Below are 24,860 nucleotides of genomic sequence, written 5' to 3'. Positions count from 1 at the left end.
GCGTCTCTCTCAGCGCGTCAAAAGGGAGGGGCAGCCTCCGTGGGCTTTTCTGCATCAGCTGGGCTCTCCGGCAAGTAGCGCTGCTCTAAGCTCGTCACCACCGTGTCTTAGCTTAGGGCAGCGTCGGTATATTTATACCTGAAAGGTGCCGTGTTTGACGTAAGGATGGACATAAGACGTCAGCAAGAATGTCATAAGGACTGGTCGTTCTTACATTCTTTGCAGGAGTTCTCGAGCGAAATCAAAACAATAGCTGCAGGGGATTTCCCAGGTCTGCTGGAGATTTGATTTGTTTTGAGAACTCGGTGTGCTTTCTAGGGGGCTGGAGGGATAGTGCTTGCTTAATGTGACAGCGTGCGCTATGACCTAATCTGAAAACGGGTTTCTGTGCCGGTGTATGGACATTAGTGAATTAATAACCGGACAAGGGTCAGAAATAGGAGTATCAATATAGGTACCTAGATAAACACACTACAGCGCACTTCATCGACGTTTCGTTTAGAGTCAGTCATGGTTTCCCGTTTCTCCGTGTCAATGATTAATGACAGGAGGTAGCGGAGTTTTTCAAAGAGAGAGAGAGAGAACAAGTTCAGAGTATTCCCAGCCAGCGTCTTTTGGGACTCCACAGAGTTAGTTCTTCGAGTTCGACTCGTGCCGTGTCTTCAGAGACGTTTTCTTCAGTCAGCCGGATAGACACAATAACCAGTTTCCTACTCTTCTGAATATTGAGAGCGGAGTTTCTGAGTTAAAGTCTGCAGCTCACCAGGAGTCAAGAGCGCGAGCTGAGCAACTGATAAGACAGTAAGAAATTCGCACCAGAAGCTAAGAAATGTTCCTTGCTCCCTAACTGTTTCCTTATTGCGCTTGCCCTAGCTTTTCCTTTTCCTTCTTTCCTCCCTTGATCCTTTTTGCACGCTACATGAGGACCTTTGGAGTCAAGTCTGTACATTGCCTGCATTGAACTGCTGAAGCAGAAGAACCCCCGTATGAAGGTATCTACAGGAGAGTTTACTGGTATAGGCAATTGAACATAATACTAGTGTTAGGAAGAACGTTTGATTAGATTAAGTCCTTACCCAATTCCCTTTATTTACAGCACTACACTTCCTGTAGAAAAGCTACCAATAGAAGAGAAGAATTGCCTAGAGAACTCCTGGTAGGATCAGCTTCAGTTATTTCATAGAGTCCAAAGTGTAGAGAAGAGTGTGGTCTTATGTTTCCCCTGTTCTGTGCATTAGGTATTCCAGAAGATTGGCCGTTGAGGTCCCATTCCAACCTGCGACGACCTAGAGGGTACCAGCAGTTGTCAAGGTTTTCTCTTCTCTGTCCACTTCCCCTTTTCCCCCTTGCTAGTGTATCTGCTTCTTAGCGGAGGCACTGGGAGGTGGGCATTTGGGACCAGCATCATACTGCTCCTGCGAAGGTATTGGAGACTTCTGATACACGTCAAACAGATCAACAGTAAGGAAAGTGTCAAATTGCAACAGGGCTTAATATTACTATTCTTACTTCAGCCTAAAGAATTTTACGGAAAGTACTTCACTTCAAACACATTACATATATAAGTAACACTGTGAATGTGAAAACAAGTTATTACACTTTTAATATAAAATTATTCATTAACATAAATATATATGTATTAAAAATCTAAAAACATTAATCATGTAACATAATTACTAATCATTAAAATAATTCTTATCTCCTAATACTTAATTATCATTCAATTATTAAATGACTTCCCACACCTCGCCCCTACAAACCTAGCAGCCCACACCTTAAATAATACTTTATACGAAGAACAGCATCATTACATATTTAAAATTGATTAAATAATTAATTAGCAATTAATAATTAATTCTTAATTTATTATTACTAAATTACCTTTCCAGCCCCCAAATAAAATATAATTAAAATAATTAAACCGTAAAATGTATTTGAATATTCAAATTTTAATTAAATTAATAAATTACAAATAGTAAAGAATAATAAAGTAATTCTTAATTAAATAACTTCCCACTCCTTACCCCTACAAACCTAACAGCCAGCAACTAATACGTTAGTAAAATAATTCAGTAGTCCACAGTTGACATGGTTGAAAATTAATTAAATCATTAATTAAAAACTATTACGAAATTATGAATAGCTTATTACTTGACTTCCCAACCTAGACCCCTATAAACCTAGGAGCTTGCGACTAAAATAAATGTAAAATAATTTTTTCACAAATTACACGATTGAAATCAATTAATTAATTCATTAAAAATGAATAATTACTTGGTATTCAAATATTACTTAATTTACTTCTCACTCTTCCTCCAACAGAACCTACAACTTTCTATGACACTCTAAATTACAACAAAAAAATGAAATAGAAAATGCTAAATCACTGAAAATTACAAGCTATTTAAATAAAAACAATAACCATAGTACACATATCAAATTAATATATCAACTGAAACATGTTCAAATGATTAGAAGACTATATTTTGTACTATAGTGTTGTTGAAAATAATGCTAAAAATATCAATCTTATCTAAAACATAATACTTACCTTAAAATAAATATTCTTGTTGATTTGTTTATAATACTATTGATATTCAGAAATTTTCGGCCTCCCTATATTTTTAATCCACTTATTTTGTCCAAATACCTGATGGACTAATTTACTTTGTCTTACCTTCTGAGGTTTCAGTGTTAGACAGAGTATTTGGAAGAGAGATTAGAAAATCAAGACTGCAGACAAGGCAGCACTACTAAAGATTCCTTTATTATGCATCAATGTTTTTGAAGATCAGTTAGAGCAAATTATCTTAAAACGTTGCAAAAATTAGAAAAAAAAGGGCTTTTACTTATAAAGTCTACTAGTTATTCTCACTCTGGGGGGATGGGAATCAAAAAAGCATTCTTCTAGCTATTCCGGATTTTCTAGGAGAAACTGTTTCTATCTCAGAAAGACAGCAAGGAATATTAATGCATCCTAAACATTAATGGTAAACAGCGGCATTCCTGACTACTGATGTGCATTGGAATGGCTTCTGCTGATGTGGGGGCACGTTTTTAGGTAACTGTTCAGAAGGAAAAAATAGCATTTACCAGGACAGACAATGTGAATGCCCAGACCTGTCTCAAGAAACAGGGGAAGCTCAGTCACTATCAGGAACTCACAAGGGTAACAGATCTCATTTTTCTATGGACTGAGAAGGTTTTGATCTCACTCAGTCCAGTACATTTTCAAGGGCTAGATAATGTGGAAGAGAACAGATTAAGCAGAATCTTCCTGGAATTCCAGAGATTATGTATAGACTGTCATTCGTTTTCAATTATTTACAAGACATGGGGATTTCTGTGACAGGTTGTTTGATGATCATGAAAATTCCCTCGTTCCACAGTCTGGTTCAGGTTTCTGGTCTCAGGAAAATGGGAAGTGCATGGTCTTTTGCCCATTGGTATTTCCTTTTCACATGAATCAAGAATTTGTTCTGTCTTTTTTTCTCGTTTTTTTAACCCTGAAGACTTTTTGCTCCATTCCTTGGATGCCAGGAGGGCAGTTATGATATACCTGGAAAGAGTAACTTTTTCTGACAGGGTGATGTTCTATTTGTCAATTTTGTTCTGTCATTTGTCGACCAGCAAGAAAGTATCTTCAAGCCTCTACCCCTACTCCAAGTCAGTGAGAGAGATCTTGCTTTTCTATGACTAATACAATTCAGAACGTAGCTTTTTGTGCAGTGTCACAGAGGACTTACGTGTTGGACATTTGTAGAGCTACTGTTAGGACTACTCCTTGCACTTTCACCAAACACAATTAGTTGCATGTTGATGGTTCTTGTGTTATTAAGTTGATTTCTAGAGTTCTTTCTGCTATAAACTAATAGACACAAGAAGTATAATACAAATTTCATGAGTACTGCATTTTAGTCTCACTGTGTTTTTTCTAAAGACAAATCGGATAAGTTTAAGTTTGGCTTTGATGTTATCCATAGAGTAATGACTGAAATGAGGCATGAGATGAGGAAGTAATATTTAAGTCTCTTACTGGTAAATCTAGGAATTTGAATTCATTAGTTCTTGTTCCAGTCATATATGTTCTCTCTCCTTCCCCCTTTGTCTAAGCATTTGCACATTGGTCCAAGCCTGACCTTTGGTGAATGAGGAATGAAACTAGGGGTCGATTCCGATCCGGTAAAAAGCGTTCTGAATCGTCGTATGGAGCGTTTTTTCCCCGTACGAATCGTACCTGTAAATGTCCCGTACTTGCGACGAAGTACGATTCGTACCAGGAGCCGTACTCCGTACGAGTCGTACAAGACACCGTACGACTCTAATCTCCGTACGATTCTCCCTCGGAACCCGCTGTATGCGACATCTGTACGGTTTGCGGCTGGTTATTAATACCCCGCAAGTACGATACGTGTCGGGTACGCACCGTATGACCCTTTCTCTACGGGAGCTGAAAACAGCCGTAAAAGCAGAGTTCGTGCCGAAACATGTACGGTGCGTACCCCCCATGATCGCTGGGGTACGCACCGTACCCCTGCGATCATGGGGTGTACGAGCCGTACCCCCATTTTACGATCGGTGTACGAGCCGTACCCCCATTGTACGATTGGTGTAAAAGCCGTACCCCCATTGTACGATCGGTGTACGAGCCGTACCCCCATTGTACGATCGGTGTACGAGCCTTACTCCATGGACGATCGGTGTACGAGCCGTACCCCCATTGTACGATCGGTGTACTGCTAGTCCTGCAGCAGTGCAGTCTGGAGAAGATCATACATAGGGAGGCCCTCCTCAATTTGTCAGATGCATCCCATGATCTGGCTGACTGGCACGCAGCTTCGAACCTGAATGGGCAGCAGTTGTAGCCCCCACTGGGCCATCAACAATACATAGTTGTAGCCCCAACAGGGCCATCAGCATTCAGTAGCTGTAGCCCTGATTGCATCTTCAGCTTTTGGTTGTTGCAGCCTCAAATAAGCAGTCAACAATCAGTGGTTGCAGCCCCGACCAGAGCATCAGCAACCATGTAGTATCACAGTTCCCATCGGGAACAAGCACATGAGTCTAGAGGGGCACAGGGACCAGGGTCCTCACGGATCACTCTAATACAACCAGCTTCTTCCTGGGTCATTTACAACCACTGGCTACAGGCTAGTCTCACTCTTATCCTAGACAGGGGACTCTCTCACTACTCAAGCCACAACCCCCATCATGAAATCCGTGCACACTGAAGCACCCACCGCCTCGTGTCCCCACCACATCTTCAACCTCAGGCACAAGACAATTGTCGATGAGCTCAAGAAAGCCCCGAACACCTCCATCACTTTGGCCTTCTTCCCTGAGGACTGGAAACAAGCTGAAGTGAGGACCCTCCTGAAGAAACCATCAGCCGACCCTGCAGAACCAAAGAACTATTGGCCCGCACCCTGCTCTCCTTTCCAGTGAAGGTCCTCGACAAGGTAATCAACTATCAACTCACCAAACACCTGGAAACACAACAACCTCTTGGACAACTCTCAATCTGGATTCTGAACCAACCACAGTACCAAGACAGCCCTAATTGCTGCCAACAATGACATAAGGGCCCTCAGGGAACACAGTGAAATGGCAGCACGCATCCTCCCGGACCTGTCAGCCGCCTTCGACACCGTATCCCATCACATCTTGATCTATAGACTCCACCACATTGAGATCCAAGGAAAATCCCTGAAATGGATCACCTCATACCTCACCAGATGAAGCCAGAGATTCAGTCTCCCACCGTTCACCTCGGAAACCAAGAAAATCATCTGCGGCATCCCCCAAGGATCATCCCTCAGCTGCACCCTCATCAACACGTACATGAACCCCCTGGCCAATGCTGTCAGATCGCACAGACTCAACATCAACTCCTACACTGACTACACTCAGCTCATCCTCTCGCTGTCAGATGACCCCTCCACCACCAGAGTCAACTTCCATAGATGTTTTATGAATGGCCCCGACTTGATGAAGGACAACTGTTTCAGCTCAACACGGACAAGACGGAAGTCCTCATCTTTGAGAACCAGACCTCTCTATGGAATGAAGCATGGTGGCCTACTGAACTCGGCCCATCTCTGCCCGACACACCACACTTGCAACCTTGGCATCATCTTGGACAGCATTCTATCTATGAAAAAACAGGTCTCACCCGCCTGCTTTCACACCCTACACATGCGTCGTAAGATCTTCAGGTGGCTCACAGTCAACAGCAGAAGGACCATCATGCAGGCCCTCATCACCAGCAAGCTGGAGTACGAGAATACACTCTACATAGGAATCAAAGCACGCCTCCAGAAGAGAAAACAGACAATACCGAAATCAGCAGCAAGACTCATCCTCAACCTTCCCAGACAAACCCAATCACACCCCACATCATGAAGCTATACTATCTCGTGATCCAGAAAAGGTGCAGTTCAAAATGTTGACCTATGTATACAAAGTTCTGCAGAACGAAGGACCAGCATACACGAACAAACACATGACCATCCACCAACCAATCGCACACCCATGATCCGCATACCTTTTCCTCACCGACACTCTAGCTCTGAAGCAACAGCGGAGGACGCTCCTTCTCACACCTGGCAGCCAAAAGCTTGGAACAACCTTCTCGTTCACCTCAGGACCGCATCAACGCTCCATCATTTCAGGAAAGGACTCAAGATCTAGCTGTTCACATGAACTGATCACCATAAAGCAGCTAGCAACTACAGTGCCTTGAGACCCTCATGGGTGATTTGGCTCACTTTACAAATCCCTGATTGATTGAGACAGTCTCCTTCTGGGGGGCAGGTTTCTAGACACTATGGGGCAGGGACACATCTTCTCCATTAGGTAATCCTGTCTCCAAGAGATGTCCCCTCACCTTTTGGAGACTGCCTGTCAGGCAGACAGCGGTTTTGGTTAAACAGCAGTCCTCTGAATAATCTGAATAGTCTTTGGAGCAGTCCCCTCTGTCATCATTGAGAACTTGGAACTGGAACAAAATGAGGTGGTTTGCATGCCACTTTTATGAAGAATTTCCAGACAAGACAGGTTGATCCACTGTCTCAAACTACAGAACTAGTTTGGCATGATTCTTTTTCTTGTGTCCTTCCCAGGCTACTCCCCAGACACAGCCTTGGTGTACATTGAAAATTTCTTCAGGGTGGCACTGGGGATGCATCCATCCTGGACCACTCACAATAGAAGCAGGAAGAAGCCTGTAATGGCGGGGTTATTTTCTGTACATACCTGGTCCCACAATAAGTTGCAAGTCTTTGGGGAGAGGGTGCCAGGAACAGCACCCCCTTGATTGGAGGAAGATGGTCCAAGAGGGAGTCCTCTTTTTTTCTTTTTAAATTTTTTATTTGACAAGCAAGTCATGGAGATTAACATTTTCCAAGTACAGAATCAACAAAATAAAATAAATCAAATTCGATTTAGTGCAAGTTCATATTAAAAAAAGACAGAAACAAAAGTAAGAGAAGTAATTCCTGGTCAGTACAAATCACTAATAATTAATAACATCATAAACAGAAAGAGCATCCATGATCCATATCGTTACGGACATTGCAAAAAATTACCCCATATCTTAGCAAATTTTGATTTTGCTTTAATTCCTCTATTCCTGGCGATATCATCTTCCATAGTGTAAATTTCATGAACCAATGTCCACCATTCGGTCGTGTGAGGAGGATTCTGAGAGATCCAGGCCCTAGCAATCACCAATCTAGCACAAGCCAAGGCAATATTTAGCAAATCTTTATAGATAGAACTAACCGGGTATATGGACAATAGTACCACCGCTGCATTTAATGGAAAATTGATCAGTTGATTTTGAGTTAAAATATTTTCTATGTCCAATCAATACTTAGCTAATGATGGGCACAAATAAATCATATGTATGAGGTCTGCTGCCACCAGACCATATTTAGGACATTTAGTACGATCATTATTGAAGTTGTTTTGTGTCCATTTTGAAATTTTTTATGGAGTACAGTAAATTTGGCTAATCGTCCTGTACGATTGGAGTTTCAAACTAGAAGACTGGACGACTTTGCTGATATTAACTAAGGCAGCAGAGATATTCTGGGTTGTCACATTAGATCCTAAGCTAACAGTCCATTTTAGCGCCAATCTAGGGCCTTCATCGAAACTATTTTGACTGAGACACTTGTATCCCATACTAATTAATACTTTTCTATTCGCAGAATAGAAACAAGTCCATATATCTGAACTGGTAACTTCTATCAGATTCATCTTACGTATTAAGTAGTCCCTAATTTGAATGTATTTATATCTAATTTTTTCAGGCAATTTGTACAGAAGTTGCAATGTTGCAAATTGTAAAAAACCATCGGTACCATACAAATCTCCTAATGTCTCAATACCATAATTAGCCCATACTCGACCAATTTTATCTCTAAAAATGTCTGGAAGCCCAGGATTGTCCCATATTGGCAGCTCATTATGGAAAAAGGAAGTATGGCACTTAGTCAACATCTGTTTCCATATAAAACCTGTGTCTCTCGCAGTCTTAAATTTTACACTTTTGAAGTAATTTGGGTCATGTACTTTTGCTAGGAATTGTTTTGAGTGACCACCGAGCATGAATTGGTGAAAAAAATATTGATTGTTAGCGGCAAATAGGCTACAAAGCCGGCCTAAGAAGGAAGCGAAAAAATAAGCTCTGAAATCAGGGAAGTTCAAACCTCCCTTTTCAGATGGAAATTTTAATATTGTCATAGACCTTCGAGCCTTCTTATAGCCCCAGATGAAACTACTTAAAATGCCATCTAACTTTTTAAAGAATAAGTTATTAACGCGACACGGTATGGAACGGAAAAGATATAAAAACTTCGGCAGAATGTTCATCTTGATCAAATTCATATGACCTAGGAGGTTTAATGGGATCTTGTGCCATTTTTTCAAAAGATTGGTCACTTCTTTTAATAGAGGATCGTAATTTAATAAATTTATATCAGCGATTTTAGATGATATCTTTACCCCTAGATATACTGCAGATTGACAGAGTCCTTGCACTGGTAGGTTGGCCAGATAATTCATATTAACTTGTGTTTTATTTATATTTAATTTATAGCCTGAGATGGTCCCAAAATTATTAGCTTCTGCCCTTATCCCTATTAGTGCATCCACGACATTGGTAGTATAAATAGCTAGATCATCCGCATATGCGGTAATTTTTGAGGTTTTACCTTCATGCAAGATAGGGGCAATCTTGGCTTGAGCTTCCAAAGCGTTGATAAATGGCTCCATGGAGAGAGCAAAAAGCAGGGGTGATAGCGGGCATTCCTGCCGCGTCCCCCGCAAAATTGAAAAAGTTGGTGAGAGTACCCCAGCATAACTAATTTTGGCATTAGGGTCCTTATATAATGCCTGTATACTTCTCAAGAAACGCCCTCTAAAATCAAATTGCCTTAGGAATCCCCACAAATAATCCCACCCCACTCGGTCGAACGCCTTCTCTGCGTCTAAAAGTATCATACCGAGTGGGGTGAGATTAGTTGTAGCCACATCGAAAGCAGTAATAGCCATGTTAACATGTGTGGTGGTGTCTCTCCCAACAACAAAGCCATGCTGTTGATCATTTACCAATTGGGGCATAAGAGGAGCTATTCGCATTGCTAAAAGTTTAGAATAAACTTTAGCGTCGGTATTTATCAGAGATATAGGTCTATAAGACCCACACTCCACAGGAGGTTTATTTTTTTTTAAGAAGAACATAATTTTAGCGGTCTTCCATGAATCCGGGGCCTTCCCAGTAGCACCAATTAAATTAATTACCAAGCAGAGAAGTGGTAGAATTTCATCCGCGCAAGTTTTGTATAACTCTATGGGGAGTGTATCCTCACCAGCCGCTTTATTAGATGGAAGAGAGGTAACAGCAAGACGAAGCTCTGTTAATGTAACCTCCTCTTCCAATTGATCAATGCATATCTGTTCCAAGTGTATTCCTGCAGGCAAATTCTTATTAATATAGGATTGTATCTGAACCTCAGTACATCTACTCTCAGGGGTATATAAATTTTCATAGTATGAGACAAATTGTCCCAGAATTTGTGCTGATTGAGTATATAGAATATTATGGGGACCCTTAATGGCTTTAACTAGGGTTGTTGCACGATCATCTGCGACTTTATAAGCCAAAAGCTTCCCAACTCTATCCCCACATCCATATTGAGATAGTTTATATTTAATAATTTTCTGACTGTATTTCTCCCTAAGAGAGCTTTTGAAAGTTGAACGCTGAATTACAAGTTTAGTTTCTAATTGAGCTATACTTTGCGCGTTCATCTCACCAGCTCTAAGTATGTCATCTAATTCTTTTTCAAGTAATAAAATATTAGCTAGGATAGCTCAGTCTCTTTCTTACGCATACAATTTTGTTTAAATACGTATTGCTGCGCAACTCCCCTGATAGAAGCTTTACAGGCGTCCCAAACTGATAGGAGATTGTCAGTATTAATATTAATTTCAATACATTCTTTAATATGTTCCTTAAGCTTAGCTACAAATACTAAGTCTGTTAACAAATATCTAGGGAACGTGAAGGGTCTGAGTTCAGGTACCCTTTGAACAATATTAAATATGAAAAGTATAGGACTACGATCGGATGAGACCCCTGGGAAGATCTCCATGTGTCCTGAGTCAATAAGTTCATCTGATGCCCAAGCCAGATCTATTCGTGAGCACCGTTTATGAGGTGGAGAGTAATAGGTATATCCAGGTATATCGGGAAACAAATTCCTCCATACGTCTTTAACATTGTGTATCCTTGCTAATTCTAAGATTGCCGCCCTGGTTTTACGCATACTTCGAAATATACCTCTCTTTGTAACATCCTGATCATAGTCTAACACACAATTAAAATCCCCCATCAAGATAAGTTCCCCCTCCCATCCAAGAGGGAGTCCTCAATGCACATAAATTGTTTGGAACGCTTATGGGCTCCTTTGCTATTCAAACCCTGGTAAAAGGCAAGGTAAAGTGTGTGGTACTCCTTCGTATGGGCAATCTGAATGCAGTTAGACATATCATCAAGATATGGGGCGGAGGTCAAAGCAATTGGCAGAGCAAGTGAAGGCCCTGTGGGAATGTGGTCTCAAACCTGCAATATTGCTGGTTGCAGAATATCATCCCTGATCATCCATCATGGCAGGAGACTGGTACTCAGAAATCAGTGAGACAGAAGAGAATGGAGTTTAGACTGTCAGATTGTTGGGACTTAGGAGAAAGTGTGGGACTCCTTTGGTATAGAATTATTCGCTTCGAGACTGGCAACTTGGCTGGAGATCTGGAGGCTGTTGCAGCAGATGCTTTTCTCCAAGGTTGGTCTGGATGAACACATTACGCTTTTCCACCCTTCGCCATCCTCTTCAGGTGCCTAGGAAAGATATGCAGCAACTGGCAAAGGTGGTGATTGTGACACTGTTGTGGAGTAGTCAACCCTTCCACCCCACTTTGTTACAATTGTCAATAGATTGTCTAATACCGCTGTCAATCTTCCACAGATATTGGAGCCCGAGTGGTCGAACCCAGAGTCTGGTGCTGCAGGGCAATAAGAGTCTAGTAGCATGGAATCTTTAAGGATGTTAACAGATGTGCCAGGATGTTTGAATGCAGCTTCAGGCTACATCAGCGCTACATGGACCACAGGCACTGTCAAAGCTCACAGACCATACTGGGATGTATGGAATGGGGAACAGTGACAATATCGAAATTTTTAATATCGAATGGCAAAATATCGTGTTTTAAATATCGAGTGGACATACTATTGAGTTACAAAAATATAATGGTGCAGAATATCGAAATTCAGGTAAGAAATATCGATTTTTTTAATAGTGTTTTAAATGTTAGTATATGTGTTAATTTTTTTAATTATTTTTGTAATGTATGTTTGATTTTTTTTAAAGTAATGAATTGTGTGTAATTTAATTTTTGCGTAATTTAATTTCGTAACAGGTTGTGGGTTTATAGGGGAATAGGGTGGGATGTAATTTAATTATAGTAAATTAAAGATTTATTCTTAGGAATTATTAATAATTTTTAATTTAATTTTGCGTTTTTGTTCTGTAGCGGGTTGTGGGTTTATAGTGGAATAGGGTGGGAAGTAATTTATTTGTAATTAAGTAAATATGAATTCGTATTTATTGGTATTGATAATTAATTTATTGTTAATTCATTATTTGGTAATTAATTTTTATTCATTGGTGATTCATTTTTAATCGATTAATTGATAATTATATAAATTGTATTAATTTATTATTCGGAGCGTCGTTGTGGGTTTATAAGGGAATACGGTGGGAAGTAATTTAATTGTAATTGAGTAATTATTTATTTTTATTTATTGGTATTGATAATTAATTTATTGTTAATTATTAATTGTAATTAATTTGTATTAATTGGTAATTAATTTTTATTAATGGATTAATTGATAATTATATCATTTGTAATAATGTATTATTTGGAATGGCTTGTGGGTTTATAGGGGAATAGGGTGGTAAGTAATATCATTGTAATTAAGTCAATATTTATTTTTATTTATTGGTATTGATCATTAATTTATTGTTAATTAATTATTAATTGTTAAAGAATTTTTAATAATTGTTATTTCATTTTTTATTAATTGTTTAATTGATAATTATATTAATTGTATTAATTTATTATTCAGAGCGGGTTGTGGGTTTATAGGGGAATAGGGTGGGAAGTAATTTAATGGTAATTAAGTAATATTAAAATTATTTTTGTGCATTGATAAGTAATTTAATTTTAATTAATTATTAATTGGTACTTTTTGTATTACTTATTAATTTTTGGTATTGAAAATAATTTGTTGTTGATTAATTATTAATAGGTAATTATTTTTTAATAATGAATATTTATTGGTATTTATAATTAACTATTAAATAATTTGTAATTGGTAATTCATTTTTATTGATTCTTTATTGGTAATGATAATTCATGTATTTAAATTTTATTATTAAATCATTACTTTCCCTACTGTTGCACTCACTGGAGTGGGAATAGTAAATTATTCCTACCCGCTATCCAACACTTTCCCTACTGTTGCACTCACTGGAGTGGGACTAGTAATTTTTACCCCTACTCTATCCAATACTTTCCCTACTGTTGCACTCTCTGATGTAGGAATAGTAATTTTTACCCCTACGCTATCCAACACTTTCTCTACTGTTGCATTTACCCCTACGCTATCCAACGCTTTCCCTACTGTTGCACTCTCTGGAGTGGGAATAGTAATTTTCAACCCTATGCTATCTAACACTTTCCCTACTGTTGCACTCTCTGGAGTCTGAATAGTAATTTTTACCCCTCTGCTATCCAACACTTTCCCTACTGTTGCTCTCGGTGGAGTGGGAATAGTAATTTTTACCCTCCCTCTATCCAACGCTTACCCTACTGTTACATTCACTGGAGTGGGAATAGTCAATGTTACCCTCCCGCTATCCAACACTAAAAATATTGAATATTTTTTAATATTATTAAGTTAACATATATTTGTTTTACAAAATAAAAATGCATGTTTTTTAAAATTTACATTAATCATTTAATAATTTTAGGGTTATTTAAGTATTTTTAAGTATGTTTTACTTAATTATATTTATTATTTCATTATTTTATTTTACTTCTAAGACATTTTAAAAATGTGATATTTTAACGAACTACATTATTTACAAAGAAATTTTGGTTCGATATTTTTCTACTTACTTACCTGTTTGTAGAGAGGAAGTCTGTATTTTTGTATCACTATTTTGGCAGGTCGCTATTTTGCTCCTCGATATTCTGTCAGTGATCCGTATGGAATCGCTGATGTATGGAAAAGAGTTTTGATCCTGTTTCATCTGAAGTCATTCGAGATTGGCCCTATTTATAGTTTAACTGATTGTTTTGGTTATATGCCATTTCCTGCTGGTGTGAGCAGGATTATAGGTATGGTAGAGTGCGGAAGTGCTGTGTAAAACAAAGAGAAACAAAAGAGAATGCACAATAATCCCCTCCCTTGTCTTTAATTAAACCAGGATTCTTGCTCAGCCCATTATTTGTAAAACCAGTATATTGATTACAAGCTAATGAACATTGGGAAGTGGCTGTCCTGCCCATTAATGGTAATATCAAGTATGAATTAAATACGTAGGACATGACAAACTGCACACTTTCATTAAAAGGAATTTAATTCCCTATATCGTAGTGAATAAAGAACATAGAATCCAAATTGTCATGATCATAGAAAATCCAGATTTTCTTCAATACACTTCAAGATAACTTTCAGACTTCACAATGGTTTTTTTGTGTTACGTAAATTTACATACTATTTCACAACTTTTTAAATGTGAAAGTTTGAATGAGCTTAAAGCCAAATCAGTTTGTTCTATTTTTTACATAAATAGCAAATATATGGCAAATGGGTTTGCTTTGCTTTTTAAAATGGATATTCAAAGACCAGGAAGACGGTCAAGCAGTCACATAGTGCAGAATGGCTGAAATCTGTTTTTTTATTTTAGCTCCCGTGGTGCCACAGAATCGAAAGTACTGCTAGCTAGCCATGACTGGTTAATGGTGAACCTGATAAAATAGAACCAATTTCCATGAATGCAGCAAATGATTGAATTAGAATACCAATGGAAAGAGGACATTGCTAGCTGGTCCAGGAGAGGGGCCTCACCAGTTTAGTCAATCTAAGATGAACACTTTGATTTTTTAAAACTGCTTGTGGTCAGCAGAGAGAGGGTCTGGAACCTGTGGCAAGTAAATATTTGTATTTTATGGCATCTGTAAGCAGCTTTAGGGTCAAGCCGGCAAGAGCTTGCTTGCGAGACACTTTTGTTTACAAACAGGTCTTGGAGCCCATTCATTGCTTACCATTTGTTGGCTTGCATGTTACTCCTCTTTACAGCCTCACAATCTGTCAAGGCAAGCCTAACTTAATTTCCATTCCTCACTGTGGAGCAGGGGCCAAGCACTGATTGATTCAACTTAACCAGTGCCCGTTAGCTGCTCCCAATGTGATTGAGGTATTATTTTGTTTTACTTTTAGTACCCTGCAAACAGAAGGCATGTGTCAAGCAAAAACGTGCCTAGCGGGACAAACAAAATTACAAAGATTTATTTTTCATCGTTAATGTTCTTTTATTTTGCCAGTATTCTTTTCTCACTTTCTCATGTTTTTCTTTTGTTTTTGCTTGTGGGCGCTGTCCTCAAAACATGAGGATTATTTTATTGCAAAGCGACATTGTTTCTCTCTAATGTATAATTTCTGAAATGATGCTTTAACACATAATTATGCAGTACACTCCAATCCATCCCACTTCAATCCACGCCAGGCCACCTCACTGCACACCAATCCATTGCACTCAAAGTAATCTAACCCAGACCAATCCAATCCAATCTACCCCACTACAAACCAAACCACGTATCCCAATCCAATCCACTAGAACCCAACATACTCCAATCCTTCCAACCCTCCAATCGGCCCCATTCCAATTCACCCCACTCCCATCCAAGGAAATCAAACCGACTCCAATCCAAGACAATCTGCCCCACTGCAATCCAAAACAATCTGCCCATTTCAATTTGCCAAACTTCAATCCAAAACAATATGTCCCACTTCAATCAGACCCACTCCAATCCAAAATAGTCTGCCCTGCTCTCATCTAAAACAAAGTGCTCCTTTCCAATCCAAAACAATCTGTCCCAGGATGTTTGCCTGCCACCAGGATTGATCTTTTCTTAGCTGATTTTCCGCCCAAGGGCTCTATCAGATGGGGTGAGAGAGGATCTGGAGCTCCCGTTGACTGACGAGGAGCTGGGAGCTGCATTAGGAGAACTCGATTCCGGGAAGGCGCCGGGGCATAACGGCTTTCCTAGTGAATTTTTTAAGCAGTATTTTCTGCAGTTGGGACCTAATTAACGCTCAGTGGCAGAGGAGGCACAGGACCGCGGCTCTCTTCCCCCAGACTGGAGGCATGCAGAGGTGGTCGTCTTCCATAAGCCCGGTAGGCTGCAGGTTCAACATGTATCCTACAGACCCATTTCTCTTTTGAATGTGGAGGACAAAATATTGGCAAAGGCCCTGGAGAATCGCCTGTTGCCCCATATAGCTGCTCTGGTGCACCCCGATCAGGCTGGTTTTATGGCCTCAGCGGGCGACTAGACATAACATCAGGCGGGCGCATGTAGCGGTGTTGGCTGTCCAGCGACTGGGTACACCGCCGGCGTTGTTGTTAGCAGACATGAATAGGGCATTCGACTCTCTTAGCTGGGTATACCTCTTTACATTATTACATAGGCTGAACTTTGGACTGAGGTTTATTTCTTATCTGACTCTTCTATATACAGGCCTCACGGCGTCGGTGCGGGTAGCGGGCGCTGCCTCCTTGGTGTTCTCTATTAGGCGGAGAACGAGGCAGGGATGCCCGCTGTTTCCATATTTTTTTGCCCTCCCAATGGAGCCACTGGCCATGTGGGTGCTAAGGGATGCACAGGCCCAAGGCTTTGAATGGACTCAGGGGTTGTCGGACAGGAATGCATTGTATGCAGACAACGTCCTCTTCTTCCTCACAATTGTGGACAGAACGGGGCCACGGCTCATGCGCTTAAAGCAGAATTTTGGGGAGATCCCTGGACTTTATATGAATTCCCGCAAGTCTACGTTCTGGAGGCTCTGAGGTCAGGAAGAATTGAGCGCCTGGTCATCATCGATCCAGCTGGCGACGGAAGGGCTGAAATATTTGGGGGTATTTATAACACATGTGCCCACAGTCTCTTGAGAGCACAACCTGGTACCGGTGTGGTAGCGAGTACGGGCAGATATTAAGACCTGTTCCCGTATTCCACTGATGATCCATGGCAGATCAGCCATATTTAAGATGGTCGCACTTCCCCTTCTTCTTTATCAGTTACAGAACCACCCATATCCAATTCCCCTGCTGGTTCAGGCAGGTAAATGCAGCTCTTGTGCAATTTTTGTGGGAGGGGGGCAGGGTACATGTGGCCCGGCGGAATTGTGTTTTTTTATTCACTTACTGTGGGGGACTGGCAACGTCGGATATCCTGTCATATCATCAGGCATCTAATTTGCTTGAATTGAACGAATGGTGGTATGGTGATCTGAAGGACTCGGCATACGCAGTAGAAAAGCGGCTCCTGGGAGACCACTCACTGCACAAGGTGTTATACTCGGCATCACTGCGGGGATTATTACCCTCGATAATGAAGGTTGTGTTCCAAGTCTGGAGCCAGGCATTGCGTAGGATGGGGTGGTGGAACACATTAACGCGGGAGACTCCCCTCTGGGATAATGGGCAGTTGCCACAACTAGCGGCCCTGCAGGGATTCCGGGGCTGGGATTATATAGGGATATCGGTCTTGGGGGACGTCATTAAGGGTCCAGTACTGAAAACCTTCCAGGACCTTCGGGCGGAATTTCAGATGCCCAGTTCTTCAAATATCTACAATTTTGACACGCTCTGCTGCCTAGTCTGGCGGATTTGGAGTCTTTGGCTGAGTTTAGCCCCCTGGAGGCCAAAGTTTTTATGGGAGAACTCCAGGGCCGTAAGATCTCCAGGATATATCAATCTCTAGTCATCCACTGCTCCTCCACACTACAGAAACTCCGGGAGGATTGGGAAGGGGATTTAGGTCCCTTAGAGGAAGAAGATTAAGTGAAGGCCCTGGCTGCTCCACGAGGAGCGGCCATAGCAGTGCGCCTGGTTCAGTTTAAATACCTGCATAGGGCCTACTACACATCCATGCGTTTATGGAGGGTGGGCATTATTGCCTCCCCTGCAGGTCTCAGATGTAATCAGGAGGAAGGTACGTTGATTCACACGGGTTGGCTGTGTCTCTCCCTAGATCGTTTTTGGAGGGGGTGTTTAATTGTTTATCGGAGGTGCTGGGATGGGATCTTCATCGCTCGCTGAAACTAGCGCTACTACACGTCATGGAGGGGATAGGCGGCAATGTTTACAAATGCCACTTATCGTTATTGGGTCTTACGTTAGCCAAAAGGGACATAGCGAGGGCGTGGAAAGCACAGAGGTCCCCCGCATTGGCCGCATGGAAGAAAGGCCTGGACTTTTGCATGGGCCTAGAGATACCCATCTTCATCGCCAGAGGATGCCCCCTAAAACACTTTAAAATATGGAAAAGATGGGTAGACTATAGGGAATTGCTCCTAGACCCGGTTCCGGTAGAACAGGACCCGTGTTTATAGCGCTAGGGCTCATTGGGGAGGATTCAGGGAAAGGGCTGGATGTTGGAACCCTGGTGGGCAGCTTTAATTTAACATTGGAATGGTTCTGCTTAGAGTGGGTGTATAGTGGGATCGGGGTAGGGGGATTGGGAGTGGGGAGTTTGATTTTTATTGTATTACCTTCAATTTTCTTGGGTATCATTCTGCAAAATGTCAAAGTCAATATTACATGTTCTGATTGTGCTGACATCCCTGGAATGCAGGGCCTGCAGTATCCTTGACATTTGACAAATAAAATTTGCTTTCAAAAACAATCTGTCCCACTCCAATTTACTCTACTCCAATTCAAAACAATATGTCCCACTCGATCCCAAAAATTCTGCCTCACTCCAATCTAAAAGTTTTCCCACTCCAATTCAAAGCAGTCTGCCACACTCCCATCTAAAATAATCTACCTCTCTCCAATCCAAAACAATTTGCCCCATCCCAGTCCAAACAATCTGCCACACTCAATTCAATACAATCTGCCCCACTAAAATCTAAAACAATCTGGCCCACTTTAGAAACATCTGCCCACTCCAATCCACCCCATTCCAAACCAATCTGCCCTATTCCAATCCAAAATAATTTGCCCAACTCTAATCTAAAACAACATGTCTCACTTCAATTTGCCCACTCCAAAGCTCAACTCCAACCTGCCTCACTCCAATCCCAAAACAGTCTGCCCCACTCCAATCCAAAACAATCTGCCCCACTCCAATCCAAAACAATCTTCCCCATTCCAATATGTCTCATTCCAATCTACCCCACTCCAATCTGCTATACTCCAATCCAAAACAATCTGCCACACTCCAATCTGCCCCATTCCAATCCACCCGCTCCAATCGGCTCCACTCCTATCCAAAACAATTTGCCACACTCCAATCTGCCCCACTCCAATTCAAAACAATCCAAAACCTCTGCCCATTCCAATCCAAAGCAATCTGTCCCACTCTAATCCAAAATAGTCTGCCCCACTCATATCTCCCCTACTCCAATCCAAAAGAATCTGCCTAACTCCAGTCCAACACATTCTGCATCACTCAATCTAATGCAATCTGCCCCACTCCAATCTGCCCGCTCCAATCCAAAACAATCTGCAGCACTCCAATCTGTTCCACTCTAATCCGCCCCACTCCGATATGTCCCATTCCAATCCAAAACAATCTGCCCAACTCCAATAATCTGCCCCACTCCAATAATCTGCCCCAGTCCAACAATCTGCCCCACTCCAATCCAAAATAATCTGCCCTACTCCAATCCAAAATTCTCTGCCAGACTCCAATCCAAAACGACTCAAATCTGCCCAACTCCAATCTGCCCCACTCCAATCCCTTCCAGTTTGCCCCACTCAAGTCCAATCCACCATACCCTAGTCCACCTACTCCACCCCAATTCCTTCCACTCCAATCAATCACAATCCACCCCATTGCAAACCAAACCACTCCCTAATCCACCCCACTCCAATCCAATACAATATGCCCTACTCTAATCTGCCCCACCCCAATCTGCCCCACTCCAAACCTAAACAATCTGCCTCACTTCAATCCAAAATATTCTGCCCTACTTCAATCCAAAACAATCCGCCGAATCCAATCTGCCCAACTCCAATCCAAAATAATCTGCCCTACTCCAATTTGCTCCACTCCAATTCAAAACAATCTGCACCACTTCAATCTGCCTCACCCCAATCCAAAATAATTGGCCCCACTCCAATCCAAAGCAATGCACCCCAACCTGATAAACTCCACTCCAATACAAAACAATCTGCCCCACTCTAATCAGTTCCACTCCAATACAAAACAATCTGCCCCACTTCTATCTGCCCTACTCCAATCTGCCCCACTCCACTCCGATACAATCTGCCCCACTCCAATCCCAAAAAATCCACTAGACTTGAACCTGCCTTACTCCAATCCACCCCTCTCCAATTCAGTTCACCTCACCCCAATCCATTTCTCCTCCTCCACTCCATTATAATTCACCCCACTCCGCACCACTCTACTCAAATTCAGTCCACCCCACTCCAATCCAATCCACCTCATCTAGTCCACCCTCTCCAATCCACACCACCCCACTCCGCTCAATAAAACCCACTTTACCCCAATGAAATCCTTCCCAATCTATTCCAATCCACCCCACTACCTCAATCTACCCCAACCCACTCCACCCTGTTCCACCCCACTCCACATCACTCCACTTTACACCACGCCTCTCTACGTCACTGCATTCTATGACACTGCACTCGACAACACTCTATGCCACTGAACCACCGAACTCTACTCCCCTCTCCTCAACTCTACAACACTCTACTCCTCCTACTCCTCTCTAGGATACTCTACTCCAATAAATCCAGTCTACGACACTCAACACCCTCCACTCCACTCTAGTACACCTCACCCCACTAACTCGTAGCCTCTCTGGTATACAGTACAGCAAAAACACTTTGCCAAAGTCAATAGCTCTTGTATATGCGAGACCTATTGGCTTTGGCAATGCTTATTTAATGTAGGATGCTAACCATCTGGATAAAGTATAGTGATGGGAGTAGAAATGCAGGATGCTGAAATACAAGTCTAAACAAAATAATGTGTTTGTTTTCCTTCTTTGAGGCAAAGCTCCTGTTATTGTTGACCCCCAAATGAATGTTTCTAAAGGTGTGAAAACAGCAATGTGGAAAGTAATTTCAAGGTGAGCACTCAGGTATTTGCACTCATCTTAAACAGAATCGATAACATCAGACAAACATGTTACATTGTGTTGACTACATGTGACATACGCCCCGCCCACAGCCGCGATTCCAAGCAAGTCTGGTTCCGACGGAACCACTGAGAGCAAACGGAGAGTTTGAGAAGCTATCAGCCAATCAGGGGACTGCTCCCATAGCTGCAAAGAGGCCCCTTGCCGTGTGTGACGTCTTCAACCCGTCCTGTCTTCGACCACTAGCAATGGTCTGAGACTTGTAGTTTCCTCTAAATATTGGTATGTAAGAAATCACAGCCTGCAAAGTTATTTTGGCTAAATTGCATGCTTGGTGATACGGCTCATTGACTTAAATGCTGGCACTGACATCAGCTGTGATCTGGAGGGTCTGAGGGGTAATCTTGGAAAAGCCTACTTAGCTGCACATCCTTCCGAGGTCACCAAATGGAGTATACTTAGCCAATTATATGAAATACGATTCTGCCTGAACAGCTCAAACGATGACGTAAAAACCCAGGATGGGAAATGAATTGTTTTTAGAACATGTAATCATTAAATGGCTTTTGATACAGCTTCCAATATTATTCAATATGATAAAGAGAAAATATTCATATTGTTTTAAGGAATGTGCATACTTTTACTTCTTCCATATAAAATTTGGTAAAGTTGTCAGTACTTGTTCAACTTGTTATAGGAAATTACTTGTTAACTTGTACAGACAGAGTCCAAGCATATGTAAATCAGCAATAGGCCTGCCCCATAACGTCACCATCTAGCCTTCACTGCTAGGCCTTAAATGGTATGCTGCACTTGGGCCGGCAGTGTTAACAGTGAATAAGTGTCAATGACTAGCAGTGGCTGCACTGGGTGTAGTGGTCTGAGATTGGCAGTGGTGACTGATGATAAATGACCAGATGTGTGTAGATAGCATTTTGCGATTCCATAATTGCGAATCACAAGGATTCACAATCAGGAAATCGCAGAATGCAATGTATGAAGGTGTATAGTACATATTTTGTGATTCCTAGAGGGTGGCAAATGACCTACCTCATGAATATTAATGAGGTAGGCCATAATTTGCGACCCCCTAGGAATCACAAAAATCACGGGGATGGTGGCCTGCTCAGATCAGCAGACCACCATGCTCGTGACTGCTTTCAATAAAGCAATATTTTTTTTTTGTAAAGCAGACCGTTTTCCTTAAAAGAAAATGAGATGCTTTACAAAACAGAAAATGAAAAGTTTTCTTTTCAATTATTATGAGCAGGCAGTGGTCCGTGGGACCATTGCCTGCTCTTAAAAAGGGTTTTACAAACATTCACAAAGGGGAAGAGGTTCCTTGGGGACCCCTTCCCATTTGCAAATGGGTTACCACCTACTTGAAGTTGGTGATAAAATGCGAATGTTTTATGACCGCAATTGCGGTCACAAAACATTCATACATACCGATGCGATTCGGTATTCGGAAGGGACGCCTTAAACACGTCCCTTACTAATACCAAATCGCAAACCAATTTTGCGATTCAGTAACAGGTTACCGAATCGCAAAATTAGGTTTGCTGCATCGAACAAGCAATTTTTGCATTTGCAACTGGGCATATTCTGCAAATCTGCCGGTTTGCGAACGCAAAAATACTTGATACATCTGCCCCATAGTGCTTAGAGTTGTCAGTGATGGTATTGGGCGCAGTATGCTTGTCTGCAAGCGTTATCCATAGAGATGCTGAGCTGGGCAGGAGTCTAAGCAACTCAGGAGTCTGAGCAACGAATGAACTGCCCGGGAATCTAAACAACAGGTATACTACCCAGGAGTATGAGCAACAAATGCACTGCCCAGGAGTCTAGGCAAACGGATATTCTGCCTCGGAGATTAAGCAGCAGGGTATTACCAAGACCTGGCTCTTCGACTGAACTGCCCAAACGCATCAGCAGCCTCCCCCACCCCAGTGCCTTGAGACCCTCACGGGTGAGTAGCCGCGCTTTACAAACCCTGATTGATTGATTGACCCAGGAATCAAAACAGCAGGGTTACTGCCTGGGTGTTTAAGCAACTGGTACACCGCTCTGTAGCCTAGGCACACGAGTCAAGTCAATGGGTATGTTGCCATGGACATCATTTAGGGGTCGCCAGGGGTCTGTGTTGCGACCCCTGGCATGCCCCTTGTGACCCCTGGCACTGCTTTAGTGACCCCTAGTGTCAGCTGTGAACAGAAGCAGCTCATCCTTAAGGATGTCGGTGGGGGCTACACTCACCTCGTTTTTTGTCAATTATTGGTTATACTGATAGTGGCTATTATTACATTATTCGCTATTTAATATAAAATGGAGTACAGGTAGTTCGAACATGATCTTCCCTGGCAGCCGAGGTAAGTAAAAAATGCTTTTAAATGTATGTCACGTGCGTGCTTGAAGTTTTGGGTATGGTTATGTAAGAGAGTGTGTGTATAATATTCGAATGTGTGTGTATGTGCAGGCATTGTGTGTGTATGCGTGAGTGTGTGTTTGTGTGTAAGTGTGAATGCATCTGTATGTATAACCATATGTATGTGTGAGTGAAAGTGAAGGTCAAGGAGCATGTGTAGTCACTTCCGCTACCCCAGGCATTTTGGTGAATTGACATCCATGTATGCTGCCCAGGAGTGTAAGCTACTGGAATACTGTCTAGCAGTCTAATCAACTGGCACACTGCTTAGGAGTCTCAGCAACCTGGGTTTTGTTCAGAAGTCTAAGAAACTGGTCTAGTTCCGAGGAGTTAGCCTGTGATCATTTGAAAATGTGGGCAGTTTCACAAAGATGCAAAGACTTCCTGTGTCACACAGCTCCACCATGGGCAACTTTAAAAAACCAAAGGCTTTGCATTTTTTTCTCCAGAAAGGCTGCCTTTTCAAGGGTGCTTCTCGCATTTTTTTTGCAAATCTTCACCAACTTTATGACGCTGACATTTTTAAAAAATACCTTTCGTGAAATCGATGAAGTGCAGCTTTGCCGACTACCTGTCTACCTACAGTTGTGCAAGCTTGCAGACTATCACCCCCCAACCCCCACAGGTTAGTGCCTACTAAGGTGTGCACGCAACTCTTGTGTAAAAAGGCCTGTGTGGGCAAGGGGCCTTCCCATTGGTAACCCTCCAGTAATACCCTGCCCCTCCTACCCACCCTCCAGTGCCAAGTTCCCACCTCACCTCTCTGCTGTTTATTTGTTGTCTGCTGGCAGAGTGAGCTTGTATTCGGGCTTGGTTCCACAGCGTCTGTACCCGAAAAAGATGATATAGTCTTTCTCCCTTGTCTGTCCGGATTTCCTATTTCTGGTAAGCCTTTGGTCCTTTTTCAGTGAGCTACTGCATGTGCCTCTTGGTAAGACTTCAAGGAGCTGGCACGCTTTTATGAGACTCAGTTCCTTCAGGGTGAAAGCTCCCCTTCTTTCCAGGAACATTTGTGATAACACCACCTGTCACCCAAATTACTATATGGATGTGGCTTATGCTGTTAATTATTTACCTCAGCATTACGACACCCAAGGCGACTCGATACTGGTTGTTCCTTTAAAAGCATGTTGTGTACCACACAAGAGTTATTCGTCACCCGAGCTGGACATTTCCTGCTGTAGTTAAAGGGAGAGGGAGGCTAATGGAACAGGGCAGGGTGTGGATTGGAGATGACTGGAAGGCAGCATTTTGTACAAAACAAACATTTTAAAAGGGAGTGCTAATACCTATTGGAATGGACTAGATAGGATTTAGAGTTTGTATTCACTGATTCAAGCAAGCCTGGCTGAAGACGGCTGTAATGCCAGAAACTGGTCCTAAGAAGCTTGAATCCGGTCCAGGGAAGGCATGGCTTGGAAGTTGGGGCTGGACTGTTCCCATGAGGCACAGGGTCAGACTGAT

At 41.9% G+C, this 24,860-nt stretch overlaps 1 protein-coding gene across 1 annotated transcript in view; it reads right to left on the bottom strand.

Annotated features, from left to right (window-relative positions):
- The window catches only part of LOC144754727 (dimethylaniline monooxygenase [N-oxide-forming] 2-like), a 400,207-nt gene extending 375,788 nt beyond the window's left edge, over positions 1-24,419 (bottom strand). The window contains exon 1 of the mRNA XM_078642888.1: positions 24,156-24,419. The gene's annotated coding sequence lies outside the window, so the exon portion shown is untranslated. The remainder of the gene's footprint in view (positions 1-24,155) is intronic.
- Between the last annotated feature and the right edge of the window lie 441 nt (positions 24,420-24,860).

Source organism: Lissotriton helveticus, chromosome 1_1 (assembly GCF_964261635.1).
Source record: "Lissotriton helveticus chromosome 1_1, aLisHel1.1, whole genome shotgun sequence".
NCBI lineage: Eukaryota > Metazoa > Chordata > Amphibia > Caudata > Salamandridae > Lissotriton > Lissotriton helveticus.
This window is presented reverse-complemented; position numbering and strand designations above follow the sequence as displayed.